Source organism: Phyllobates terribilis, unplaced genomic scaffold (genome assembly GCF_046119375.1).
Source record: "Phyllobates terribilis strain yellow unplaced genomic scaffold, ASM4611937v1 Scaffold_729__1_contigs__length_748246, whole genome shotgun sequence".
Taxonomy (NCBI): Eukaryota; Metazoa; Chordata; class Amphibia; order Anura; family Dendrobatidae; genus Phyllobates; species Phyllobates terribilis.
The window spans coordinates 719,825-747,393 of record NW_027363489.1 but is presented as its reverse complement, the minus strand read 5'-3'; the positions used below and the strand labels follow the sequence as shown (position 1 = coordinate 747,393).

Below are 27,569 nucleotides of genomic sequence, written 5' to 3'. Positions count from 1 at the left end.
AAGGAAGTATAGAGGGAGAGCTAGATAGATAGCATTGCATTACATTACATTACATGGCAATGCAATGCACAGTTGCTGAAGTTGAACCAAAATGAGCTTGTCATCTGGCTTCTGCAACTTTTAACATGAAAAATCCAATGAGGAGAAGAAAAGCAAAGCCAAAGAGTCCATCCCAAAATCCGACAAACAAGCAAAATGAACAAAAAGCATTGAATTCAATTCTTTCTGATTTTAGAAACTGCATTAAAGAAGGGGTGCACCGGTCCTGGAGATACTGCAATACCAGGTCAATGCGTGGAGTGGACAGAGCAAGCTCTTTTTCCATCTCCCTGTTCTAAAAATCCATTTAATATATGGTCCCCAGATAGGGGACGTATCAGATATTAAACTGATAAGAACAGATACTACACTTGATCTTAGCCAAAAGGCCGAGAAGCGATAACCAGAATTGGTTTCCGACTACGGTGCCACCCAAGGATTCTGAAAAGTCCATTTGTGGAGATGGCCACCTGGACTCCCGTTAAGAAGACATGCTGTCAACCTCTAGATCCCTCACATGCCTGCACTTTTCGGCTTGCTGCTGCTGCAATCCACGCGTTTTAGATCTGCATAACTCCACCTCTTTTAGCACAGTACCCTCAACCCCCGGCTGTTCCCACCCGCCTCAACACCGTTGGAAGGGAGGAGAACCAATTAAGGCGGGGGGGGGGTGGAACGAGCAGCTGTCTACCCTTAGCAGGAGGGTTGCTGATTAATTACCTCTCCTGCTGCTGCTGCTGGCTGTCCAGCAGCAGACTGAAGGTGGCTGCTGCTGTGCGCAGGTATATAAAGGCTCAGAGCCTATTATGACACGCGCAGCCAGCGTTCCATTGCCACATTCCGTCTACTGCAGGCGGGATACCTGGATGGCTGAATGTCACTGAGAAGCTCACAGAGACCGCCATAAGCAACAGTTTAAAAGAATGCCACAGACTAATCAACCAAACTTTTTGGGTTGGTTGCTCTTTTATAGTCTGCAGGCATTAAATGAAAGAAGTCAGTGTTCCAGCAGAGGGAGACAACGTTTCAGAAAAGGCATTGTAGCAAACCAAAAAAGAAATTTTAAGCGCAGCAGAGTAACCAGCTCACATACCTGTTAGCTCAGGTGAGTTTAAAAGGCTGCTGTTGATAACAAGGGCATTTGCTAAATAGATGGTGTGTGTGCAACAATATACTGAAAGGTCAATTATATTGTGCAGCTTATCTCACCACCTGTAGTTATTTAGGTGAAAGCTCCAAAATGCTTGCCTAATATGTCTGTTTATCCAAAAGGAAGTATAGGGGGAGAGCTAGATAGATAGCATTGCATTACATTACATTACATGGCAATGCAATGCACAGTTGCTGAAGTTGAACCAAAATGAGCTTGTCATCTGGCTTCTGCAACTTTTAACATGAAAAATCCAATGAGAAGAAAAGCAAAGCCAAAGAGTCCATCCCAAAATCCGACAAACAAGCAAAATGAACAAAAAGCATTGAATTCAATTCTTTCTGATTTTAGAAACTGCATTAAAGAAGGGGTGCACCGGTCCTGGAGATACTGCAATACCAGGTCAATGCGTGGAGTGGACAGAGCAAGCTCTTTTTCCATCTCCCTGTTCTAAAAATCCATTTAATATATGGTCCCCAGATAGGGGACGTATCAGATATTAAACTGATAAGAACAGATACTACACTTGATCTTAGCCAAAAGGCCGAGAAGCGATAACCAGAATTGGTTTCCGACTACGGTGCCACCCAAGGATTCTGAAAAGTCCATTTGTGGAGATGGCCACCTGGACTCCCGTTAAGAAGACATGCTGTCAACCTCTAGATCCCTCACATGCCTGCACTTTTCGGCTTGCTGCTGCTGCAATCCACGCGTTTTAGATCTGCATAACTCCACCTCTTTTAGCACAGTACCCTCAACCCCCGGCTGTTCCCACCCGCCTCAACACCGTTGGAAGGGAGGAGAACCAATTAAGGCGGGGGGGGGGTTGGAACGAGCAGCTGTCTACCCTTAGCAGGAGGGTTGCTGATTAATTACCTCTCCTGCTGCTGCTGCTGCTGGCTGTCCAGCAGCAGACTGAAGGTGGCTGCTGCTGTGCGCAGGTATATAAAGGCTCAGAGCCTATTATGACACGCGCAGCCAGCGTTCCATTGCCACATTCCGTCTACTGCAGGCGGGATACCTGGATGGCTGAATGTCACTGAGAAGCTCACAGAGACCGCCATAAGCAACAGTTTAAAAGAATGCCACAGACTAATCAACCAAACTTTTTGGGTTGGTTTCTCTTTTATAGTCTGCAGGCATTAAATGAAAGAAGTCAGTGTTCCAGCAGAGGGAGACAACGTTTCAGAAAAGGCATTGTAGCAAACCAAAAAAGAAATTTTAAGCGCAGCAGAGTAACCAGCTCACATACCTGTTAGCTCAGGTGAGTTTAAAAGGCTGCTGTTGATAACAAGGGCATTTGCTAAATAGATGGTGTGTGTGCAACAATATACTGAAAGGTCAATTATATTGTGCAGCTTATCTCACCACCTGTAGTTATTTAGGTGAAAGCTCCAAAATGCTTGCCTAATATGTCTGTTTATCCAAAAGGAAGTATAGAGGGAGAGCTAGATAGATAGCATTGCATTACATTACATTACATGGCAATGCAATGCACAGTTGCTGAAGTTGAACCAAAATGAGCTTGTCATCTGGCTTCTGCAACTTTTAACATGAAAAATCCAATGAGGAGAAGAAAAGCAAAGCCAAAGAGTCCATCCCAAAATCCGACAAACAAGCAAAATGAACAAAAAGCATTGAATTCAATTCTTTCTGATTTTAGAAACTGCATTAAAGAAGGGGTGCACCGGTCCTGGAGATACTGCAATACCAGGTCAATGCGTGGAGTGGACAGAGCAAGCTCTTTTTCCATCTCCCTGTTCTAAAAATCCATTTAATATATGGTCCCCAGATAGGGGACGTATCAGATATTAAACTGATAAGAACAGATACTACACTTGATCTTAGCCAAAAGGCCGAGAAGCGATAACCAGAATTGGTTTCCGACTACGGTGCCACCCAAGGATTCTGAAAAGTCCATTTGTGGAGATGGCCACCTGGACTCCCGTTAAGAAGACATGCTGTCAACCTCTAGATCCCTCACATGCCTGCACTTTTCGGCTTGCTGCTGCTGCAATCCACGCGTTTTAGATCTGCATAACTCCACCTCTTTTAGCACAGTACCCTCAACCCCCGGCTGTTCCCACCCGCCTCAACACCGTTGGAAGGGAGGAGAACCAATTAAGGCGGGGGGGGGGTTGGAACGAGCAGCTGTCTACCCTTAGCAGGAGGGTTGCTGATTAATTACCTCTCCTGCTGCTGCTGCTGCTGGCTGTCCAGCAGCAGACTGAAGGTGGCTGCTGCTGTGCGCAGGTATATAAAGGCTCAGAGCCTATTATGACACGCGCAGCCAGCGTTCCATTGCCACATTCCGTCTACTGCAGGCGGGATACCTGGATGGCTGAATGTCACTGAGAAGCTCACAGAGACCGCCATAAGCAACAGTTTAAAAGAATGCCACAGACTAATCAACCAAACTTTTTGGGTTGGTTTCTCTTTTATAGTCTGCAGGCATTAAATGAAAGAAGTCAGTGTTCCAGCAGAGGGAGACAACGTTTCAGAAAAGGCATTGTAGCAAACCAAAAAAGAAATTTTAAGCGCAGCAGAGTAACCAGCTCACATACCTGTTAGCTCAGGTGAGTTTAAAAGGCTGCTGTTGATAACAAGGGCATTTGCTAAATAGATGGTGTGTGTGCAACAATATACTGAAAGGTCAATTATATTGTGCAGCTTATCTCACCACCTGTAGTTATTTAGGTGAAAGCTCCAAAATGCTTGCCTAATATGTCTGTTTATCCAAAAGGAAGTATAGAGGGAGAGCTAGATAGATAGCATTGCATTACATTACATTACATGGCAATGCAATGCACAGTTGCTGAAGTTGAACCAAAATGAGCTTGTCATCTGGCTTCTGCAACTTTTAACATGAAAAATCCAATGAAGAGAAGAAAAGCAAAGCCAAAGAGTCCATCCCAAAATCCGACAAACAAGCAAAATGAACAAAAAGCATTGAATTCAATTCTTTCTGATTTTAGAAACTGCATTAAAGAAGGGGTGCACCGGTCCTGGAGATACTGCAATACCAGGTCAATGCGTGGAGTGGACAGAGCAAGCTCTTTTTCCATCTCCCTGTTCTAAAAATCCATTTAATATATGGTCCCCAGATAGGGGACGTATCAGATATTAAACTGATAAGAACAGATACTACACTTGATCTTAGCCAAAAGGCCGAGAAGCGATAACCAGAATTAGTTTCCGACTACGGTGCCACCCAAGGATTCTGAAAAGTCCATTTGTGGAGATGGCCACCTGGACTCCCGTTAAGAAGACATGCTGTCAACCTCTAGATCCCTCACATGCCTGCACTTTTCGGCTTGCTGCTGCTGCAATCCACGCGTTTTAGATCTGCATAACTCCACCTCTTTTAGCACAGTACCCTCAACCCCCGGCTGTTCCCACCCGCCTCAACACCGTTGGAAGGGAGGAGAACCAATTAAGGCGGGGGGGGGGGGTGGAACGAGCAGCTGTCTACCCTTAGCAGGAGGGTTGCTGATTAATTACCTCTCCTGCTGCTGCTGCTGCTGGCTGTCCAGCAGCAGACTGAAGGTGGCTGCTGCTGTGCGCAGTTATATAAAGGCTCAGAGCCTATTATGACACGCGCAGCCAGCGTTCCATTGCCACATTCCGTCTACTGCAGGCGGGATACCTGGATGGCTGAATGTCACTGAGAAGCTCACAGAGACCGCCATAAGCAACAGTTTAAAAGAATGCCACAGACTAATCAACCAAACTTTTTGGGTTGGTTTCTCTTTTATAGTCTGCAGGCATTAAATGAAAGAAGTCAGTGTTCCAGCAGAGGGAGACAACGTTTCAGAAAAGGCATTGTAGCAAACCAAAAAAGAAATTTTAAGCGCAGCAGAGTAACCAGCTCACATACCTGTTAGCTCAGGTGAGTTTAAAAGGCTGCTGTTGATAACAAGGGCATTTGCTAAATAGATGGTGTGTGTGCAACAATATACTGAAAGGTCAATTATATTGTGCAGCTTATCTCACCACCTGTAGTTATTTAGGTGAAAGCTCCAAAATGCTTGCCTATTATGTCTGTTTATCCAAAAGGAAGTATAGAGGGAGAGCTAGATAGATAGCATTGTATTACATTACATTACATGGCAATGCAATGCACAGTTGCTGAAGTTGAACCAAAATGAGCTTGTCATCTGGCTTCTGCAACTTTTAACATGAAAAATCCAATGAGGAGAAGAAAAGCAGAGCCAAAGAGTCCATCCCAAAATCCGACAAACAAGCAAAATGAACAAAAAGCATTGAATTCAATTCTTTCTGATTTTAGAAACTGCATTAAAGAAGGGGTGCACCGGTCCTGGAGATACTGCAATACCAGGTCAATGCGTGGAGTGGACAGAGCAAGCTCTTTTTCCATCTCCCTGTTCTAAAAATCCATTTAATATATGGTCCCCAGATAGGGGACGTATCAGATATTAAACTGATAAGAACAGATACTACACTTGATCTTAGCCAAAAGGCCGAGAAGCGATAACCAGAATTGGTTTCCGACTACGGTGCCACCCAAGGATTCTGAAAAGTCCATTTGTGGAGATGGCCACCTGGACTCCCGTTAAGAAGACATGCTGTCAACCTCTAGATCCCTCACATGCCTGCACTTTTCGGCTTGCTGCTGCTGCAATCCACGCGTTTTAGATCTGCATAACTCCACCTCTTTTAGCACAGTACCCTCAACCCCCGGCTGTTCCCACCCGCCTCAACACCGTTGGAAGGGAGGAGAACCAATTAAGGCGGGGGGGGGGTGGAACGAGCAGCTGTCTACCCTTAGCAGGAGGGTTGCTGATTAATTACCTCTCCTGCTGCTGCTGCTGCTGCTGGCTGTCCAGCAGCAGACTGAAGGTGGCTGCTGCTGTGCGCAGGTATATAAAGGCTCAGAGCCTATTATGACACGCGCAGCCAGCGTTCCATTGCCACATTCCGTCTACTGCAGGCGGGATACCTGGATGGCTGAATGTCACTGAGAAGCTCACAGAGACCGCCATAAGCAACAGTTTAAAAGAATGCCACAGACTAATCAACCAAACTTTTTGGGTTGGTTGCTCTTTTATAGTCTGCAGGCATTAAATGAAAGAAGTCAGTGTTCCAGCAGAGGGAGACAACGTTTCAGAAAAGGCATTGTAGCAAACCAAAAAAGAAATTTTAAGCGCAGCAGAGTAACCAGCTCACATACCTGTTAGCTCAGGTGAGTTTAAAAGGCTGCTGTTGATAACAAGGGCATTTGCTAAATAGATGGTGTGTGTGCAACAATATACTGAAAGGTCAATTATATTGTGCAGCTTATCTCACCACCTGTAGTTATTTAGGTGAAAGCTCCAAAATGCTTGCCTAATATGTCTGTTTATCCAAAAGGAAGTATAGGGGGAGAGCTAGATAGATAGCATTGCATTACATTACATTACATGGCAATGCAATGCACAGTTGCTGAAGTTGAACCAAAATGAGCTTGTCATCTGGCTTCTGCAACTTTTAACATGAAAAATCCAATGAGGAGAAGAAAAGCAAAGCCAAAGAGTCCATCCCAAAATCCGACAAACAAGCAAAATGAACAAAAAGCATTGAATTCAATTCTTTCTGATTTTAGAAACTGCATTAAAGAAGGGGTGCACCGGTCCTGGAGATACTGCAATACCAGGTCAATGCGTGGAGTGGACAGAGCAAGCTCTTTTTCCATCTCCCTGTTCTAAAAATCCATTTAATATATGGTCCCCAGATAGGGGACGTATCAGATATTAAACTGATAAGAACAGATACTACACTTGATCTTAGCCAAAAGGCCGAGAAGCGATAACCAGAATTGGTTTCCGACTACGGTGCCACCCAAGGATTCTGAAAAGTCCATTTGTGGAGATGGCCACCTGGACTCCCGTTAAGAAGACATGCTGTCAACCTCTAGATCCCTCACATGCCTGCACTTTTCGGCTTGCTGCTGCTGCAATCCACGCGTTTTAGATCTGCATAACTCCACCTCTTTTAGCACAGTACCCTCAACCCCCGGCTGTTCCCACCCGCCTCAACACCGTTGGAAGGGAGGAGAACCAATTAAGGCGGGGGGGGGGTTGGAACGAGCAGCTGTCTACCCTTAGCAGGAGGGTTGCTGATTAATTACCTCTCCTGCTGCTGCTGCTGCTGGCTGTCCAGCAGCAGACTGAAGGTGGCTGCTGCTGTGCGCAGGTATATAAAGGCTCAGAGCCTATTATGACACGCGCAGCCAGCGTTCCATTGCCACATTCCGTCTACTGCAGGCGGGATACCTGGATGGCTGAATGTCACTGAGAAGCTCACAGAGACCGCCATAAGCAACAGTTTAAAAGAATGCCACAGACTAATCAACCAAACTTTTTGGGTTGGTTTCTCTTTTATAGTCTGCAGGCATTAAATGAAAGAAGTCAGTGTTCCAGCAGAGGGAGACAACGTTTCAGAAAAGGCATTGTAGCAAACCAAAAAAGAAATTTTAAGCGCAGCAGAGTAACCAGCTCACATACCTGTTAGCTCAGGTGAGTTTAAAAGGCTGCTGTTGATAACAAGGGCATTTGCTAAATAGATGGTGTGTGTGCAACAATATACTGAAAGGTCAATTATATTGTGCAGCTTATCTCACCACCTGTAGTTATTTAGGTGAAAGCTCCAAAATGCTTGCCTAATATGTCTGTTTATCCAAAAGGAAGTATAGAGGGAGAGCTAGATAGATAGCATTGCATTACATTACATTACATGGCAATGCAATGCACAGTTGCTGAAGTTGAACCAAAATGAGCTTGTCATCTGGCTTCTGCAACTTTTAACATGAAAAATCCAATGAGGAGAAGAAAAGCAAAGCCAAAGAGTCCATCCCAAAATCCGACAAACAAGCAAAATGAACAAAAAGCATTGAATTCAATTCTTTCTGATTTTAGAAACTGCATTAAAGAAGGGGTGCACCGGTCCTGGAGATACTGCAATACCAGGTCAATGCGTGGAGTGGACAGAGCAAGCTCTTTTTCCATCTCCCTGTTCTAAAAATCCATTTAATATATGGTCCCCAGATAGGGGACGTATCAGATATTAAACTGATAAGAACAGATACTACACTTGATCTTAGCCAAAAGGCCGAGAAGCGATAACCAGAATTGGTTTCCGACTACGGTGCCACCCAAGGATTCTGAAAAGTCCATTTGTGGAGATGGCCACCTGGACTCCCGTTAAGAAGACATGCTGTCAACCTCTAGATCCCTCACATGCCTGCACTTTTCGGCTTGCTGCTGCTGCAATCCACGCGTTTTAGATCTGCATAACTCCACCTCTTTTAGCACAGTACCCTCAACCCCCGGCTGTTCCCACCCGCCTCAACACCGTTGGAAGGGAGGAGAACCAATTAAGGCGGGGGGGGGGTGGAACGAGCAGCTGTCTACCCTTAGCAGGAGGGTTGCTGATTAATTACCTCTCCTGCTGCTGCTGCTGCTGGCTGTCCAGCAGCAGACTGAAGGTGGCTGCTGCTGTGCGCAGGTATATAAAGGCTCAGAGCCTATTATGACACGCGCAGCCAGCGTTCCATTGCCACATTCCGTCTACTGCAGGCGGGATACCTGGATGGCTGAATGTCACTGAGAAGCTCACAGAGACCGCCATAAGCAACAGTTTAAAAGAATGCCACAGACTAATCAACCAAACTTTTTGGGTTGGTTTCTCTTTTATAGTCTGCAGGCATTAAATGAAAGAAGTCAGTGTTCCAGCAGAGGGAGACAACGTTTCAGAAAAGGCATTGTAGCAAACCAAAAAAGAAATTTTCAGCGCAGCAGAGTAACCAGCTCACATACCTGTTAGCTCAGGTGAGTTTAAAAGGCTGCTGTTGATAACAAGGGCATTTGCTAAATAGATGGTGTGTGTGCAACAATATACTGAAAGGTCAATTATATTGTGCAGCTTATCTCACCACCTGTAGTTATTTAGGTGAAAGCTCCAAAATGCTTGCCTAATATGTCTGTTTATCCAAAAGGAAGTATAGAGGGAGAGCTAGATAGATAGCATTGCATTACATTACATTACATGGCAATGCAATGCACAGTTGCTGAAGTTGAACCAAAATGAGCTTGTCATCTGGCTTCTGCAACTTTTAACATGAAAAATCCAATGAGGAGAAGAAAAGCAAAGCCAAAGAGTCCATCCCAAAATCCGACAAACAAGCAAAATGAACAAAAAGCATTGAATTCAATTCTTTCTGATTTTAGAAACTGCATTAAAGAAGGGGTGCACCGGTCCTGGAGATACTGCAATACCAGGTCAATGCGTGGAGTGGACAGAGCAAGCTCTTTTTCCATCTCCCTGTTCTAAAAATCCATTTAATATATGGTCCCCAGATAGGGGACGTATCAGATATTAAACTGATAAGAACAGATACTACACTTGATCTTAGCCAAAAGGCCGAGAAGCGATAACCAGAATTGGTTTCCGACTACGGTGCCACCCAAGGATTCTGAAAAGTCCATTTGTGGAGATGGCCACCTGGACTCCCGTTAAGAAGACATGCTGTCAACCTCTAGATCCCTCACATGCCTGCACTTTTCGGCTTGCTGCTGCTGCAATCCACGCGTTTTAGATCTGCATAACTCCACCTCTTTTAGCACAGTACCCTCAACCCCCGGCTGTTCCCACCCGCCTCAACACCGTTGGAAGGGAGGAGAACCAATTAAGGCGGGGGGGGGGGTGGAACGAGCAGCTGTCTACCCTTAGCAGGAGGGTTGCTGATTAATTACCTCTCCTGCTGCTGCTGCTGCTGCTGGCTGTCCAGCAGCAGACTGAAGGTGGCTGCTGCTGTGCGCAGGTATATAAAGGCTCAGAGCCTATTATGACACGCGCAGCCAGCGTTCCATTGCCACATTCCGTCTACTGCAGGCGGGATACCTGGATGGCTGAATGTCACTGAGAAGCTCACAGAGACCGCCATAAGCAACAGTTTAAAAGAATGCCACAGACTAATCAACCAAACTTTTTGGGTTGGTTGCTCTTTTATAGTCTGCAGGCATTAAATGAAAGAAGTCAGTGTTCCAGCAGAGGGAGACAACGTTTCAGAAAAGGCATTGTAGCAAACCAAAAAAGAAATTTTAAGCGCAGCAGAGTAACCAGCTCACATACCTGTTAGCTCAGGTGAGTTTAAAAGGCTGCTGTTGATAACAAGGGCATTTGCTAAATAGATGGTGTGTGTGCAACAATATACTGAAAGGTCAATTATATTGTGCAGCTTATCTCACCACCTGTAGTTATTTAGGTGAAAGCTCCAAAATGCTTGCCTAATATGTCTGTTTATCCAAAAGGAAGTATAGGGGGAGAGCTAGATAGATAGCATTGCATTACATTACATTACATGGCAATGCAATGCACAGTTGCTGAAGTTGAACCAAAATGAGCTTGTCATCTGGCTTCTGCAACTTTTAACATGAAAAATCCAATGAGGAGAAGAAAAGCAAAGCCAAAGAGTCCATCCCAAAATCCGACAAACAAGCAAAATGAACAAAAAGCATTGAATTCAATTCTTTCTGATTTTAGAAACTGCATTAAAGAAGGGGTGCACCGGTCCTGGAGATACTGCAATACCAGGTCAATGCGTGGAGTGGACAGAGCAAGCTCTTTTTCCATCTCCCTGTTCTAAAAATCCATTTAATATATGGTCCCCAGATAGGGGACGTATCAGATATTAAACTGATAAGAACAGATACTACACTTGATCTTAGCCAAAAGGCCGAGAAGCGATAACCAGAATTGGTTTCCGACTACGGTGCCACCCAAGGATTCTGAAAAGTCCATTTGTGGAGATGGCCACCTGGACTCCCGTTAAGAAGACATGCTGTCAACCTCTAGATCCCTCACATGCCTGCACTTTTCGGCTTGCTGCTGCTGCAATCCACGCGTTTTAGATCTGCATAACTCCACCTCTTTTAGCACAGTACCCTCAACCCCCGGCTGTTCCCACCCGCCTCAACACCGTTGGAAGGGAGGAGAACCAATTAAGGCGGGGGGGGGGTTGGAACGAGCAGCTGTCTACCCTTAGCAGGAGGGTTGCTGATTAATTACCTCTCCTGCTGCTGCTGCTGCTGGCTGTCCAGCAGCAGACTGAAGGTGGCTGCTGCTGTGCGCAGGTATATAAAGGCTCAGAGCCTATTATGACACGCGCAGCCAGCGTTCCATTGCCACATTCCGTCTACTGCAGGCGGGATACCTGGATGGCTGAATGTCACTGAGAAGCTCACAGAGACCGCCATAAGCAACAGTTTAAAAGAATGCCACAGACTAATCAACCAAACTTTTTGGGTTGGTTTCTCTTTTATAGTCTGCAGGCATTAAATGAAAGAAGTCAGTGTTCCAGCAGAGGGAGACAACGTTTCAGAAAAGGCATTGTAGCAAACCAAAAAAGAAATTTTAAGCGCAGCAGAGTAACCAGCTCACATACCTGTTTAGCTCAGGTGAGTTTAAAAGGCTGCTGTTGATAACAAGGGCATTTGCTAAATAGATGGTGTGTGTGCAACAATATACTGAAAGGTCAATTATATTGTGCAGCTTATCTCACCACCTGTAGTTATTTAGGTGAAAGCTCCAAAATGCTTGCCTAATATGTCTGTTTATCCAAAAGGAAGTATAGAGGGAGAGCTAGATAGATAGCATTGCATTACATTACATTACATGGCAATGCAATGCACAGTTGCTGAAGTTGAACCAAAATGAGCTTGTCATCTGGCTTCTGCAACTTTTAACATGAAAAATCCAATGAGGAGAAGAAAAGCAAAGCCAAAGAGTCCATCCCAAAATCCGACAAACAAGCAAAAATGAACAAAAAGCATTGAATTCAATTCTTTCTGATTTTAGAAACTGCATTAAAGAAGGGGTGCACCGGTCCTGGAGATACTGCAATACCAGGTCAATGCGTGGAGTGGACAGAGCAAGCTTTTTTTCCATCTCCCTGTTCTAAAAATCCATTTAATATATGGTCCCCAGATAGGGGACGTATCAGATATTAAACTGATAAGAACAGATACTACACTTGATCTTAGCCAAAGGCCGAGAAGCGATAACCAGAATTGGTTTCCGACTACGGTGCCACCCAAGGATTCTGAAAAGTCCATTTGTGGAGATGGCCACCTGGACTCCCGTTAAGAAGACATGCTGTCAACCTCTAGATCCCTCACATGCCTGCACTTTTCAGCTTGCTGCTGCTGCAATCCACGCGTTTTAGATCTGCATAACTCCACCTCTTTTAGCACAGTACCCTCAACCCCCGGCTGTTCCCACCCGCCTCAACACCGTTGGAAGGGAGGAGAACCAATTAAGGCGGGGGGGGGGGGGTGGAACGAGCAGCTGTCTACCCTTAGCAGGAGGGTTGCTGATTAATTACCTCTCCTGCTGCTGCTGCTGCTGGCTGTCCAGCAGCAGACTGAAGGTGGCTGCTGCTGTGCGCAGGTATATAAAGGCTCAGAGCCTATTATGACACGCGCAGCCAGCGTTCCATTGCCACATTCCGTCTACTGCAGGCGGGATACCTGGATGGCTGAATGTCACTGAGAAGCTCACAGAGACCGCCATAAGCAACAGTTTAAAAGAATGCCACAGACTAATCAACCAAACTTTTTGGGTTGGTTTCTCTTTTATAGTCTGCAGGCATTAAATGAAAGAAGTCAGTGTTCCAGCAGAGGGAGACAACGTTTCAGAAAAGGCATTGTAGCAAACCAAAAAAGAAATTTTAAGCGCAGCAGAGTAACCAGCTCACATACCTGTTAGCTCAGGTGAGTTTAAAAGGCTGCTGTTGATAACAAGTGCATTTGCTAAATAGATGGTGTGTGTGCAACAATATACTGAAAGGTCAATTATATTGTGCAGCTTATCTCACCACCTGTAGTTATTTAGGTGAAAGCTCCAAAATGCTTGCCTAATATGTCTGTTTATCCAAAAGGAAGTATAGAGGGAGAGCTAGATAGATAGCATTGCATTACATTACATTACATGGCAATGCAATGCACAGTTGCTGAAGTTGAACCAAAATGAGCTTGTCATCTGGCTTCTGCAACTTTTAACATGAAAAATCCAATGAGGAGAAGAAAAGCAAAGCCAAAGAGTCCATCCCAAAATCCGACAAACAAGCAAAATGAACAAAAAGCATTGAATTCAATTCTTTCTGATTTTAGAAACTGCATTAAAGAAGGGGTGCACCGGTCCTGGAGATACTGCAATACCAGGTCAATGCGTGGAGTGGACAGAGCAAGCTCTTTTTCCATCTCCCTGTTCTAAAAATCCATTTAATATATGGTCCCCAGATAGGGGACGTATCAGATATTAAACTGATAAGAACAGATACTACACTTGATCTTAGCCAAAAGGCCGAGAAGCGATAACCAGAATTGGTTCCGACTACGGTGCCCCCAAGGATTCTGAAAAGTCCATTTGTGGAGATGGCCACCTGGACTCCCGTTAAGAAGACATGCTGTCAACCTCTAGATCCCTCACATGGCCTGCACTTTTCGGCTTGCTGCTGCTGCAATCCACGCGTTTTAGATCTGCATAACTCCACCTCTTTTAGCACAGTACCCTCAACCCCCGGCTGTTCCCACCCGCCTCAACACCGTTGGAAGGGAGGAGAACCAATTAAGGCGGGGGGGGGGGTGGAACGAGCAGCTGTCTACCCTTAGCAGGAGGGTTGCTGATTAATTACCTCTCCTGCTGCTGCTGCTGCTGGCTGTCCAGCAGCAGACTGAAGGTGGCTGCTGCTGTGCGCAGGTATATAAAGGCTCAGAGCCTATTATGACACGCGCAGCCAGCGTTCCATTGCCACATTCCGTCTACTGCAGGCGGGATACCTGGATGGCTGAATGTCACTGAGAAGCTCACAGAGACCGCCATAAGCAACAGTTTAAAAGAATGCCACAGACTAATCAACCAAACTTTTTGGGTTGGTTTCTCTTTTATAGTCTGCAGGCATTAAATGAAAGAAGTCAGTGTTCCAGCAGAGGGAGACAACGTTTCAGAAAAGGCATTGTAGCAAACCAAAAAAGAAATTTTAAGCGCAGCAGAGTAACCAGCTCACATACCTGTTAGCTCAGGTGAGTTTAAAAGGCTGCTGTTGATAACAAGGGCATTTGCTAAATAGATGGTGTGTGTGCAACATATACTGAAAGTCAATTATATTGTGCAGCTTATCTCACCACCTGTAGTTATTTAGGTGAAAGCTCCAAAATGCTTGCCTAATATGTCTGTTTATCCAAAAGGAAGTATAGAGGGAGAGCTAGATAGATAGCATTGCATTACATTACATTACATGGCAATGCAATGCACAGTTGCTGAAGTTGAACCAAAATGAGCTTGTCATCTGGCTTCTGCAACTTTAACATGAAAAATCCAATGAAGAGAAGAAAAGCAAAGCCAAAGAGTCCATCCCAAAATCCGACAAACAAGCAAAATGAACAAAAAGCATTGAATTCAATTCTTTCTGATTTTAGAAACTGCATTAAAGAAGGGTGCACGGTCCTGGAGATACTGCAATACCAGGTCAATGCGTGGAGTGGACAGAGCAAGCTCTTTTTCCATCTCCCTGTTCTAAAAATCCATTTAATATATGGTCCCCAGATAGGGGACGTACCAGATATTAAACTGATATGAACAGATACTACACTTGATCTTAGCCAAAAGGCCGAGAAGCGATAACCAGAATTGGTTTCCGACTACGGTGCCACCCAAGGATTCTGAAAGTCCATTTGTGGAGATGGCCACCTGGACTCCCGTTAAGAAGACATGCTGTCAACCTCTAGATCCCTCACATGCCTGCACTTTTCGGCTTGCTGCTGCTGCAATCCACGCGTTTTAGATCTGCATAACTCCACCTCTTTTAGCACAGTACCCTCAACCCCCGGCTGTTCCCACCCGCCTCAACACCGTTGGAAGGGAGGAGAACCAATTAAGGCGGGGGGGGGGTGGAACGAGCAGCTGTCTACCCTTAGCAGGAGGGTTGCTGATTAATTACCTCTCCTGCTGCTGCTGCTGCTGCTGGCTGTCCAGCAGCAGACTGAAGGTGGCTGCTGCTGTGCGCATGTATATAAAGGCTCAGAGCCTATTATGACACGCGCAGCCAGCGTTCCATTGCCACATTCCGTCTACTGCAGGCGGGATACCTGGATGGCTGAATGTCACTGAGAAGCTCACAGAGACCGCCATAAGCAACAGTTTAAAAGAATGCCACAGACTAATCAACCAAACTTTTTGGGTTGGTTTCTCTTTTATAGTCTGCAGGCATTAAATGAAAGAAGTCAGTGTTCCAGCAGAGGGAGACAACGTTTCAGAAAAGGCATTGTAGCAAACCAAAAAAGAAATTTTAAGCGCAGCAGAGTAACCAGCTCACATACCTGTTAGCTCAGGTGAGTTAAAAGGCTGCTGTTGATAACAAGGGCATTTGCTAAATAGATGGTGTGTGTGCAACAATATACTGAAAGGTCAATTATATTGTGCAGCTTATCTCACCACCTGTAGTTATTTAGGTGAAAGCTCCAAAATGCTTGCCTAATATGTCTGTTTTATCCAAAAGGAAGTATAGAGGGAGAGCTAGATAGATAGCATTGCATTACATTACATTACATGGCAATGCAATGCACAGTTGCTGAAGTTGAACCAAAATGAGCTTGTCATCTGGCTTCTGCAACTTTTAACATGAAAAATCCAATGAGGAGAAGAAAAGCAAAGCCAAAGAGTCCATCCCAAAATCCGACAAACAAGCAAAATGAACAAAAAGCATTGAATTCAATTCTTTCTGATTTTAGAAACTGCATTAAAGAAGGTGTGCACCGGTCCTGGAGATACTGCAATACCAGGTCAATGCGTGGAGTGGACAGAGCAAGCTCTTTTTCCATCTCCCTGTTCTAAAAATCCATTTAATATATGGTCCCCAGATAGGGGACGTATCAGATATTAAACTGATAAGAACAGATACTACACTTGATCTTAGCCAAAAGGCCGAGAAGCGATAACCAGAATTGGTTTCCGACTACGGTGCCACCCAAGGATTCTGAAAAGTCCATTTGTGGAGATGGCCACCTGGACTCCCGTTAAGAAGACATGCTGTCAACCTCTAGATCCCTCACATGCCTGCACTTTTCGGCTTGCTGCTGCTGCAATCCACGCGTTTTAGATCTGCATAACTCCACCTCTTTTAGCACAGTACCCTCAACCCCCGGCTGTTCCCACCCGCCTCAACACCGTTGGAAGGGAGGAGAACCAATTAAGGCGGGGGGGGGGTGGAACGAGCAGCTGTCTACCCTTAGCAGGAGGGTTGCTGATTAATTACCTCTCCTGCTGCTGCTGCTGCTGCTGGCTGTCCAGCAGCAGACTGAAGGTGGCTGCTGCTGTGCGCATGTATATAAAGGCTCAGAGCCTATTATGACACGCGCAGCCAGCGTTCCATTGCCACATTCCGTCTACTGCAGGCGGGATACCTGGATGGCTGAATGTCACTGAGAAGCTCACAGAGACCGCCATAAGCAACAGTTTAAAAGAATGCCACAGACTAATCAACCAAACTTTTTGGGTTGGTTTCTCTTTTATAGTCTGCAGGCATTAAATGAAAGAAGTCAGTGTTCCCAGCAGAGGGAGACAATGTTTCAGAAAAGGCATTGTAGCAAACCAAAAAAGAAATTTTAAGCGCAGCAGAGTAACCAGCTCACATACCTGTTAGCTCAGGTGAGTTTAAAAGGCTGCTGTTGATAACAAGGGCATTTGCTAAATAGATGGTGTGTGTGCAACAATATACTGAAAGGTCAATTATATTGTGCAGCTTATCTCACCACCTGTAGTTATTTAGGTGAAAGCTCCAAAATGCTTGCCTAATATGTCTGTTTATCCAAAAGGAAGTATAGAGGGAGAGCTAGATAGATAGCATTGCATTACATTACATTACATGGCAATGCAATGCACAGTTGCTGAAGTTGAACCAAAATGAGCTTGTCATCTGGCTTCTGCAACTTTTAACATGAAAAATCCAATGAGGAGAAGAAAGCAAAGCCAAAGAGTCCATCCCAAAATCCGACAAACAAGCAAAATGAACAAAAAGCATTGAATTCAATTCTTTCTGATTTTAGAAACTGCATTAAAGAAGGGGTGCACCGGTCCTGGAGATACTGCAATACCAGGTCAATGCGTGGAGTGGACAGAGCAAGCTCTTTTTCCATCTCCCTGTTCTAAAAATCCATTTAATATATGGTCCCCAGATAGGGACGTATCAGATATTAAACTGATAAGAACAGATACTACACTTGATCTTAGCCAAAAGGCCGAGAAGCGATAACCAGAATTGGTTTCCGACTACGGTGCCACCCAAGGATTCTGAAAGTCCATTTGTGGAGATGGCCACCTGGACTCCCGTTAAGAAGACATGCTGTCAACCTCTAGATCCCTCACATGCCTGCACTTTTCGGCTTGCTGCTGCTGCAATCCACGCGTTTTAGATCTGCATAACTCCACCTCTTTTAGCACAGTACCCTCAACCCCCGGCTGTTCCCACCCGCCTCAACACCGTTGGAAGGGAGGAGAACCAATTAAGGCGGGGGGGGGGGGGGGTGGAACGAGCAGCTGTCTACCCTTAGCAGGAGGGTTGCTGATTAATTACCTCTCCTGCTGCTGCTGCTGCTGGCTGTCCAGCAGCAGACTGAAGGTGGCTGCTGCTGTGCGCAGGTATATAAAGGCTCAGAGCCTATTATGACACGCGCAGCCAGCGTTCCATTGCCACATTCCGTCTACTGCAGGCGGGATACCTGGATGGCTGAATGTCACTGAGAAGCTCACAGAGACCGCCATAAGCAACAGTTTAAAAGAATGCCACAGACTAATCAACCAAACTTTTTGGGTTGGTTTCTCTTTTATAGTCTGCAGGCATTAAATGAAAGAAGTCAGTGTTCCAGCAGAGGGAGACAATGTTTCAGAAAAGGCATTGTAGCAAACCAAAAAAAGAAATTTTAAGCGCAGCAGAGTAACCAGCTCACATACCTGTTAGCTCAGGTGAGTTTAAAAGCTGCTGCTGTTGATAACAAGGGCATTTGCTAAATAGATGGTGTGTGTGCAACAATATACTGAAAGGTCAATTATATTGTGCAGCTTATCTCACCACCTGTAGTTATTTAGGTGAAAGCTCCAAAATGCTTGCCTAATATGTCTGTTTATCCAAAAGGAAGTATAGAGGGAGAGCTAGATAGATAGCATTGCATTACATTACATTACATGGCAATGCAATGCACAGTTGCTGAAGTTGAACCAAAATGAGCTTGTCATCTGGCTTCTGCAACTTTTAACATGAAAAATCCAATGAGGAGAAGAAAAGCAAAGCCAAAGAGTCCATCCCAAAATCCGACAAACAAGCAAAATGAACAAAAAGCATTGAATTCAATTCTTTCTGATTTTAGAAACTGCATTAAAGAAGGGGTGCACCGGTCCTGGAGATACTGCAATACCAGGTCAATGCGTGGAGTGGACAGAGCAAGCTCTTTTTCCATCTCCCTGTTCTAAAAATCCATTTAATATATGGTCCCCAGATAGGGGACGTATCAGATATTAAACTGAGAAGAACAGATACTACACTTGATCTTAGCCAAAAGGCCGAGAAGCGATAACCAGAATTGGTTTCCGACTACGGTGCCACCCAAGGATTCTGAAAAGTCCATTTGTGGAGATGGCCACCTGGACTCCCGTTAAGAAGACATGCTGTCAACCTCTAGATCCCTCACATGCCTGCACTTTTCGGCTTGCTGCTGCTGCAATCCACGCGTTTTAGATCTGCATAACTCCACCTCTTTTAGCACAGTACCCTCAACCCCCGGCTGTTCCCACCCGCCTCAACACCGTTGGAAGGGAGGAGAACCAATTAAGGCGGGGGGGGGGGGTGGAACGAGCAGCTGTCTACCCTTAGCAGGAGGGTTGCTGATTAATTACCTCTCCTGCTGCTGCTGCTGCTGGCTGTCCAGCAGCAGACTGAAGGTGGCTGCTGCTGTGCGCAGGTATATAAAGGCTCAGAGCCTATTATGACACGCGCAGCCAGCGTTCCATTGCCACATTCCGTCTACTGCAGGCGGGATACCTGGATGGCTGAATGTCACTGAGAAGCTCACAGAGACCGCCATAAGCAACAGTTTAAAAGAATGCCACAGACTAATCAACCAAACTTTTTGGGTTGGTTGCTCTTTTATAGTCTGCAGGCATTAAATGAAAGAAGTCAGTGTTCCAGCAGAGGGAGACAACGTTTCAGAAAAGGCATTGTAGCAAACCAAAAAAGAAATTTTAAGCGCAGCAGAGTAACCAGCTCACATACCTGTTAGCTCAGGTGAGTTTAAAAGGCTGCTGTTGATAACAAGGGCATTTGCTAAATAGATGGTGTGTGTGCAACAATATACTGAAAGGTCAATTATATTGTGCAGCTTATCTCACCACCTGTAGTTATTTAGGTGAAAGCTCCAAAATGCTTGCCTAATATGTCTGTTTATCCAAAAGGAAGTATAGAGGGAGAGCTAGATAGATAGCATTGCATTACATTACATTACATGGCAATGCAATGCACAGTTGCTGAAGTTGAACCAAAATGAGCTTGTCATCTGGCTTCTGCAACTTTTAACATGAAAAATCCAATGAGGAGAAGAAAAGCAAAGCCAAAGAGTCCATCCCAAAATCCGACAAACAAGCAAAATGAACAAAAAGCATTGAATTCAATTCTTTCTGATTTTAGAAACTGCATTAAAGAAGGGGTGCACCGGTCCTGGAGATACTGCAATACCAGGTCAATGCGTGGAGTGGACAGAGCAAGCTCTTTTTCCATCTCCCTGTTCTAAAAATCCATTTAATATATGGTCCCCAGATAGGGGACGTATCAGATATTAAACTGATAAGAACAGATACTACACTTGATCTTAGCCAAAAGGCCGAGAAGCGATTACCAGAATTGGTTTCCGACTACGGTGCCACCCAAGGATTCTGAAAAGTCCATTTGTGGAGATGGCCACCTGGACTCCCGTTAAGAAGACATGCTGTCAACCTCTAGATCCCTCACATGCCTGCACTTTTCGGCTTGCTGCTGCTGCAATCCACGCGTTTTAGATCTGCATAACTCCACCTCTTTTAGCACAGTACCCTCAACCCCCGGCTGTTCCCACCCGCCTCAACACCGTTGGAAGGGAGGAGAACCAATTAAGGCGGGGGGGGGGGTGGAACGAGCAGCTGTCTACCCTTAGCAGGAGGGTTGCTGATTAATTACCTCTCCTGCTGCTGCTGCTGCTGGCTGTCCAGCAGCAGACTGAAGGTGGCTGCTGCTGTGCGCAGGTATATAAAGGCTCAGAGCCTATTATGACACGCGCAGCCAGCGTTCCATTGCCACATTCCGTCTACTGCAGGCGGGATACCTGGATGGCTGAATGTCACTGAGAAGCTCACAGAGACCGCCATAAGCAACAGTTTAAAAGAATGCCACAGACTAATCAACCAAACTTTTTGGGTTGGTTTCTCTTTTATAGTCTGCAGGCATTAAATGAAAGAAGTCAGTGTTCCAGCAGAGGGAGACAACGTTTCAGAAAAGGCATTGTAGCAAACCAAAAAAGAAATTTTAAGCGCAGCAGAGTAACCAGCTCACATACCTGTTAGCTCAGGTGAGTTTAAAAGGCTGCTGTTGATAACAAGGGCATTTGCTAAATAGATGGTGTGTGTGCAACAATATACTGAAAGGTCAATTATATTGTGCAGCTTATCTCACCACCTGTAGTTATTTAGGTGAAAGCTCCAAAATGCTTGCCTAATATGTCTGTTTATCCAAAAGGAAGTATAGAGGGAGAGCTAGATAGATAGCATTGCATTACATTACATTACATGGCAATGCAATGCACAGTTGCTGAAGTTGAACCAAAATGAGCTTGTCATCTGGCTTCTGCAACTTTTAACATGAAAAATCCAATGAGGAGAAGAAAAGCAAAGCCAAAGAGTCCATCCCAAAATCCGACAAACAAGCAACATGAACAAAAAGCATTGAATTCAATTCTTTCTGATTTCAGAAACTGCATTAAAGAAGGGGTGCACCGGTCCTGGAGATACTGCAATACCAGGTCAATGCGTGGAGTGGACAGAGCAAGCTCTTTTTCCATCTCCCTGTTCTAAAAATCCATTTAATATATGGTCCCCAGATAGGGGACGTATCAGATATTAAACTAATAAGAACAGATACTACACTTGATCTTAGCCAAAAGGCCGAGAAGCGATAACCAGAATTGGTTTCCGACTACGGTGCCACCCAAGGATTCTGAAAAGTCCATTTGTGGAGATGGCCACCTGGACTCCCGTTAAGAAGACATGCTGTCAACCTCTAGATCCCTCACATGCCTGCACTTTTCGGCTTGCTGCTGCTGCAATCCACGCGTTTTAGATCTGCATAACTCCACCTCTTTTAGCACAGTACCCTCAACCCCCGGCTGTTCCCACCCGCCTCAACACCGTTGGAAGGGAGGAGAACCAATTAAGGCGGGGGGGGGGGTGGAACGAGCAGCTGTCTACCCTTAGCAGGAGGGTTGCTGATTAATTACCTCTCCCGCTGCTGCTGCTGCTGGCTGTCCAGCAGCAGACTGAAGGTGGCTGCTGCTGTGCGCAGGTATATAAAGGCTCAGAGCCTGTTATGACACGCGCAGCCAGCGTTCCATTGCCACATTCCGTCTACTGCAGGCGGGATACCTGGATGGCTGAATGTCACTGAGAAGCTCACAGAGACCGCCATAAGCAACAGTTTAAAAGAATGCCACAGACTAATCAACCAAACTGTTTGGGTTGGTTTCTCTTTTATAGTCTGCAGGCATTAAATGAAAGAAGTCAGTGTTCCAGCAGAGGGAGACAACGTTTCAGAAAAGGCATTGTAGCAAACCAAAAAAGAAATTTTAAGCGCAGCAGAGTATCCAGCTCACATACCTGTTAGCTCAGGTGAGTTTAAAAGGCTGCTGTTGATAACAAGGGCATTTGCTAAATAGATGGTGTGTGTGCAACAATATACTGAAAGGTCAATTATATTGTGCAGCTTATCTCACCACCTGTAGTTATTTAGGTGAAAGCTCCAAAATGCTTGCCTAATATGTCTGTTTATCCAAAAGGAAGTATAGAGGGAGAGCTAGATAGATAGCATTGCATTACATTACATTACATGGCAATGCAATGCACAGTTGCTGAACTTGAACCAAAATGAGCTTGTCATCTGGCTTCTGCAACTTTTAACATGAAAAATCCAATGAGGAGAAGAAAAGCAAAGCCAAAGAGTCCATCCCAAAATCCGACAAACAAGCAAAATGAACAAAAAGCATTGAATTCAATTCTTTCTGATTTTAGAAACTGCATTAAAGAAGGGGTGCACCGGTCCTGGAGATACTGCAATACCAGGTCAATGCGTGGAGTGGACAGAGCAAGCTCTTTTTCCATCTCCCTGTTCTAAAAATCCATTTAATATATGGTCCCCAGATAGGGGACGTATCAGATATTAAACTGATAAGAACAGATTTTTTGATTGAATATATCTTTTATTAGCACAAAAAATAAGTTAACAGACAGTGTACAGTGCCGCAGCCCAGTACACACAGAATTCTACATCATATTTACATAGCATGAGGATACGACGCACTAACTAGACACATCACACCCCTATGCTACACAAAACACTCAATCTGAAAGAAAAAGCATGTCAATCAATACAGTACGACGAACCGTGATAAGGGATGGGGATTGGGAAAAAGGGGATGGGGAGGGGAAAATCACAGGCCCGAAGCTTTATTGAAAGACAAGACACATAAGGGGAGAGGGGGAGGAGGGGTTTAGTCCTCGTCCTCGTCCTCCGGACCGTCCATGATGGAATAGTCTCTGAGCAGGCTGTGGATCAGCCTGCGGCAGTCCTGGATGGACATCCTCTCCCTCCTCAAGATGAGCCGGTTCCTGGCGACCCAAACGGCATCCTTGAAGCAGTTCATAAGGCGCCAAGCCTCCTGGATGGCTCCGACGGTATGAACCCCAGGGAAGAGTCCGTAAAGCACAGAATGGTGCGATAGGCTCGCCCTGGGGACAGAGTTCCTCAGGTCGTCCTCAAGTGCAGTCAATAGGCGCTGTGCAAATCCGCAGTCCCAAAAAGTGTGCAAAGATGTTTCCTCCACGAAGGGGCACCTTGGGCAGTACCGGGTCTTGCACAGGTTCCGGGCATGCATGAATGACCGGACGGGCAGTCCGCCCTGAATCGCCATCCACGACAAGTCCTTGTGCCCGTTGGTCAGCCTGTCAGACGACACATTTGTCCACACAGTCTCCAGCGTGTCCTGGTGAAGTCCTGTGATGTTCTCCACGTCATCCTTGGCTCTGATTAGCTTGTGGATAGTTTTGGGCTTCCACAAGTCGGGCTTGAGTCCCTCCAGTTGATGCTCCCCCACAAATCGAACGACGTCTCCGTAGAACCATGGCGTCGTCCAGTTGTAGGGGAAGGAGCTGTCCCACTTGTCCCAGCCGAGTCGCCTCCAAAGAGGAAGCAGGAAGAAGCGAGACATGGACCTGCCCGCGGAGCCATTCTTGACTTGCAAAGTCCGGCGGACACAATCACACACAAAAGAGGATCGCAGGAGGGTGGGGATATCTGGAACGCCCTTCCCACCCTTGCGAGGCTCCTTGTACATGACGGCCCGCCTGACTCTGTCCATCTTGGATCCCCAGACAAAGTGAAACACTGTCCTAGTAATGGCCCTGCACACAGTGACGTGTGGGGGCCAGGCCTGCGCCGTGTACTGCAAGACGGGCAGGACCTCATTACGCAGGACGAGTGCCTTACCCTCACAAGTGAGGTGTCTGAGGCTCCAGAGTCCGATCCGTTGCTTCACCTTGGCCAAGCGTTCTTGCCAGGACTTGAGGGCCGCTCCTTCCTTCCCGAACCAGACTCCCAGCACCTTGAGGAAATCCGGTTGAATGTTGAAGGGGAAGGGGGCGGAGGAGGCCGGCTGCCAATCCCCGAAGAGCATGGCTTCCGACTTCCTGCAGTTGACTTTGGCCCCTGAAGCCCGGCCGAACCTCTCACACGTCTGGACGAGGGCGTCGACTGAACCACGATCAGCGCAGAAGACGGTGACGTCGTCCATGTAGAGCGAGCACTTGACCTCGTGTCGTCCCGGACCCGGTGCGGTGATCCCTCTGATCTCTCCATTCTGCCGGATAGCCTCTGCGAAGAGTTCTATAACACAAACAAAAAGAAGAGGTGATAGAGGGCAGCCTTGTCTGACCCCAGAGAGGACAGGGAAGGGGTCAGTCTTCCAGCCGTTCACCAACACCGAGCTGTGGATATCAAAATACATCAGACGGACATACGAACAAAACATGTTACCCAAACCTAACCGGTGCAGAGCTCGGCCCATGAACTCGTGGGAAACCCGGTCGAAGGCCTTCTCCTGATCCAAGGAGACCAGGGCCGCGTGTGCGCGGCGGACCTTGATGTACTCGACCGTGTCCCGCACGAGAGCGAGGCTGTCTGCGATGCGACGTCCAGGGATGCCGCAGGTCTGGTCCGGGTGGATGATCCGTCCGATGACCGTCTTAAGTCGTGTCGCCATCGTCTTGGCCAGGATCTTGTAGTCCACGTTGAGCAGAGTGATGGGACGCCAATTCCTCAGGTCGCACCTCTCTCCCTTCCGCTTGTACAGGATCGTGACCATTCCTTCCCTCAAAGATGGAGGCATTCTACCCTCCACCACCATCTCCTCGTACAGGTCCAACAGGTCCGGACAGATGAGGTCTCCCAGCGCTACATAGAGCTCCGCTGGAAGACCATCACTGCCCGGGGTCCTGCCGGTCCTAAAGGATTTAGCGGCAGAGAGCAATTCGCCCACCATCAGAGGTTTGTCCAAGGCTGCCGTGCCTGCAGGATCAAGATGGTTAGTGATACCTGACAGGAACTTATCAGCAGCGTCGGGGTCGGTAGTCTTGTGGGAGTAGAGTTCGCTGTAGAAGTCGCTGACGACCCTCATCACGTCCTCCTTCCCACGTCGCATGTTTCCGCTCTCGTCTCGCAGCTCGTTCAGGGGCGTGTGACCGGCATGAAGTTTCCTGAAAAAGAATGAGTTACATTTCTCACCCTTCTCCAGATTCTCCACTTTGGAACGGAAGATGATTCGCTTGGACTCCTCCTCAAAGTGCCTTTTCAGGCTCTTCTTGGTCTCCTCCAGCTCCTCCCTCACGTCCCAGCCGCAGTGAAGAAGGTCCTGCAGCGACCGCAGCTCGCGCTGCAGCCCTCTGAAGTCCCTCCTCTTCTCACACTCCTGTTGTCGACCCTTGGCCTGAAAGAAACAGCGAAACTCAAGTTTAACATATTCCCACCAATCAGAGACTGTTTGGAAGCTACCCTTGTAGGACTGCCACATTGCGTAGGCTGCTCTCAGCTCCTCCACGACTTCATCCTGAGCCAGCAGAGCACAATTCAGCTTCCAGGAGCCGGGGCCGGACGGAAAACCGTCGCCGAGGACACCTTGTAAGTGAATGGCTCTGTGGTCGGAGAAGAAGCAGGAGACCATCGAGTGCCTACTCTGCCTGACTGCCCGAGAGGTGAACACAAAGTCAATCCTGGAGCGGAGTGAGCCATCGGGTCGGCTCCACGAATAGTTCGTGGAGCCTCTCCCCATGGAGCCCACCACGTCCTGAAGAGAGGCCTCGGTTACCATCTCGATGAGCAGCTTGGACGTGATGTCCAACTTGGCAGATGTGCCAGAACTACGACCGTCCTCCTCGATGGGGCAGTTGAAATCCCCGGCCATCACTAAGGTCCTGGTGGTGGCAAGCTGAAGCCGCAGGGTCTGGAAAAGCTCCAAACGCTCATTCTTCAGTGGGGACGCATACACGTTGATGAACCTGACAGGTTCCCCCGCCCAGTTGCCATCTACAACAAGAGCCCTGCCGCAGATGAGCTCCTGGACGGACTCAAGCGTGAATGCGCCCCCCCTGATCAGAATTGCGACCCCCGCAGACTTGCAGTCACCCCCACCGGACCAGTAGGATGGACCGTGGGACCACTCCCTGGCCAGATGTTTGAAGGACCTAGAGGAGGGAAGGGAACATTCCTGCAACATATAAACATCACACAACTGGGAAGTAAGGAAGGCATAAATAGTCTGACGTCTGAACTTGTCCTTGATGCTCCTGACATTAATGGAAAATAAGTTAATATTAGCCATCATGTAGGGAAAAAAGAAAAAGTTAGCGCAGGCAATACACCTTAGTTACCACTCCGGTCGGGTGGTCCCTCGTCGGTGTTGACTGCTGGTGACGGGATCACCAGCAGGCCCTCTTCCTCCATCTGGTCAAGCAGCGCGGCCTCAATCTCGGCGACCACCAGTTCCTCCTCTTCTGGCTCGGCCACCAGGGTCTCAACCATGTGCTCCATCTCTTCTGGCTCAGGGAGGGTATCCTCCTTTTCGCCTACGAAATCCAGAATCTTCTTTTTGGAGGATTCAGTAGCAGGGCTGTCCTCCACCTTCCTCTTTCCCCGGGTTGGAACTGGGGAGACAAGAAGGGGAAAATCCTCCTCGGAATAGATAGCGGCGGGTGGAGGAAAGGTTAATTCCACCGCTACCATGGTCTGGGGAGGGAGAGTGGCTGCCGGGGCAGGGGAAAGGACACCTGCTGAGGAGTAGGGGAAGGAGGAAGAGGAAGTGGAATCCTCAGCAGGGGTGGCCGGGGTGGGGGGGGATTGGACGGGGGTGGCAGGGGGAGGGATCGAGAGAGGGGTGACAGAACTCTTACCCTCCTTTGACTTTTTCTTCTGCTTCGGAGCTGCTGGGACCGTCGCTGGGGCTTTGGCCACCGACTCCTTGACCGCTTTGGCCTTGGTCGTCTCGGCCTTGGCCGCTGTGGCCTTGGTCGTCGCGTCCTTGACCTTCACAGGCCTGGTCGTCGGGGCCTTGTCCTCCGTAGCTGGGGTCGTCGCAACCACCGATGCCCAGGATCTCTCACGCCTGGGGCAATCCTTGTACAGATGAGCCGCCAGCCCACACAGGTTGCAGGACGTCTTCTTCGGGCAGTCCTTCGAGCTGTGTCCCGTCACTCGACAAATCCTGCAGGCATCCTCCTTGCAGTCCTTCATCTCGTGGCCGTTCTTGCCGCATCTCCTGCAGTTCCGCGGCATGTCCGGGTAATAGATGAGGCCGTAGGAGTTGCCCAGGGAGAATGTCGGGGGCAGGTGCCGAAGTCCGTCTGAGTACGCCAGGTCCCTGTGAAGTCTAACGGTCACCGACCACTTACCTGTCCAGAAGCCGAGTCCATTCAGGATGTGAGAGGGTTCCTTCACAACCAAACAGAAGCGTCTCAGGAAGGTACAGATGTCTTGGCCTGGGGTGTGCGG

The 27,569-nt window shown here is 47.1% G+C and overlaps 18 non-coding genes across 18 annotated transcripts; all 18 read right to left on the bottom strand.

The window, feature by feature from the left end:
• Positions 1-249: 249 nt before the first annotated feature.
• On the bottom strand, positions 250-440 carry LOC141237220 (U2 spliceosomal RNA). Its single transcript, XR_012302779.1, has one exon. It is a non-coding gene; the product is annotated as a U2 spliceosomal RNA (small nuclear RNA).
• Positions 441-1,554: 1,114 nt separating this feature from the next.
• Positions 1,555-1,745, bottom strand: LOC141237219 (U2 spliceosomal RNA). Its single transcript, XR_012302778.1, has one exon. It is a non-coding gene; the product is annotated as a U2 spliceosomal RNA (small nuclear RNA).
• A 1,121-nt stretch (positions 1,746-2,866) lies between these two features.
• LOC141237218 (U2 spliceosomal RNA) lies at positions 2,867-3,057 on the bottom strand. The gene has a single exon (XR_012302777.1). It is a non-coding gene; the product is annotated as a U2 spliceosomal RNA (small nuclear RNA).
• Positions 3,058-4,178: 1,121 nt separating this feature from the next.
• Positions 4,179-4,369, bottom strand: LOC141237216 (U2 spliceosomal RNA). Its single transcript, XR_012302775.1, has one exon. It is a non-coding gene; the product is annotated as a U2 spliceosomal RNA (small nuclear RNA).
• A 1,122-nt stretch (positions 4,370-5,491) lies between these two features.
• On the bottom strand, positions 5,492-5,682 carry LOC141237215 (U2 spliceosomal RNA). The gene has a single exon (XR_012302774.1). It is a non-coding gene; the product is annotated as a U2 spliceosomal RNA (small nuclear RNA).
• A 1,123-nt stretch (positions 5,683-6,805) lies between these two features.
• Positions 6,806-6,996, bottom strand: LOC141237214 (U2 spliceosomal RNA). Its single transcript, XR_012302773.1, has one exon. It is a non-coding gene; the product is annotated as a U2 spliceosomal RNA (small nuclear RNA).
• Positions 6,997-8,117: 1,121 nt separating this feature from the next.
• LOC141237213 (U2 spliceosomal RNA) lies at positions 8,118-8,308 on the bottom strand. The gene has a single exon (XR_012302772.1). It is a non-coding gene; the product is annotated as a U2 spliceosomal RNA (small nuclear RNA).
• A 1,120-nt stretch (positions 8,309-9,428) lies between these two features.
• On the bottom strand, positions 9,429-9,619 carry LOC141237212 (U2 spliceosomal RNA). The gene has a single exon (XR_012302771.1). It is a non-coding gene; the product is annotated as a U2 spliceosomal RNA (small nuclear RNA).
• Positions 9,620-10,743: 1,124 nt separating this feature from the next.
• Positions 10,744-10,934, bottom strand: LOC141237210 (U2 spliceosomal RNA). The gene has a single exon (XR_012302769.1). It is a non-coding gene; the product is annotated as a U2 spliceosomal RNA (small nuclear RNA).
• Positions 10,935-12,057: 1,123 nt separating this feature from the next.
• LOC141237365 (U2 spliceosomal RNA) lies at positions 12,058-12,247 on the bottom strand. Its single transcript, XR_012302920.1, has one exon. It is a non-coding gene; the product is annotated as a U2 spliceosomal RNA (small nuclear RNA).
• A 1,123-nt stretch (positions 12,248-13,370) lies between these two features.
• On the bottom strand, positions 13,371-13,561 carry LOC141237209 (U2 spliceosomal RNA). Its single transcript, XR_012302768.1, has one exon. It is a non-coding gene; the product is annotated as a U2 spliceosomal RNA (small nuclear RNA).
• A 1,116-nt stretch (positions 13,562-14,677) lies between these two features.
• On the bottom strand, positions 14,678-14,867 carry LOC141237374 (U2 spliceosomal RNA). Its single transcript, XR_012302928.1, has one exon. It is a non-coding gene; the product is annotated as a U2 spliceosomal RNA (small nuclear RNA).
• A 1,122-nt stretch (positions 14,868-15,989) lies between these two features.
• On the bottom strand, positions 15,990-16,180 carry LOC141237259 (U2 spliceosomal RNA). Its single transcript, XR_012302815.1, has one exon. It is a non-coding gene; the product is annotated as a U2 spliceosomal RNA (small nuclear RNA).
• A 1,123-nt stretch (positions 16,181-17,303) lies between these two features.
• Positions 17,304-17,493, bottom strand: LOC141237339 (U2 spliceosomal RNA). Its single transcript, XR_012302894.1, has one exon. It is a non-coding gene; the product is annotated as a U2 spliceosomal RNA (small nuclear RNA).
• Positions 17,494-18,620: 1,127 nt separating this feature from the next.
• On the bottom strand, positions 18,621-18,811 carry LOC141237344 (U2 spliceosomal RNA). Its single transcript, XR_012302899.1, has one exon. It is a non-coding gene; the product is annotated as a U2 spliceosomal RNA (small nuclear RNA).
• A 1,122-nt stretch (positions 18,812-19,933) lies between these two features.
• On the bottom strand, positions 19,934-20,124 carry LOC141237208 (U2 spliceosomal RNA). Its single transcript, XR_012302767.1, has one exon. It is a non-coding gene; the product is annotated as a U2 spliceosomal RNA (small nuclear RNA).
• Positions 20,125-21,245: 1,121 nt separating this feature from the next.
• Positions 21,246-21,436, bottom strand: LOC141237291 (U2 spliceosomal RNA). Its single transcript, XR_012302848.1, has one exon. It is a non-coding gene; the product is annotated as a U2 spliceosomal RNA (small nuclear RNA).
• A 1,121-nt stretch (positions 21,437-22,557) lies between these two features.
• LOC141237384 (U2 spliceosomal RNA) lies at positions 22,558-22,750 on the bottom strand. The gene has a single exon (XR_012302937.1). It is a non-coding gene; the product is annotated as a U2 spliceosomal RNA (small nuclear RNA).
• Positions 22,751-27,569: the final 4,819 nt, after the last annotated feature.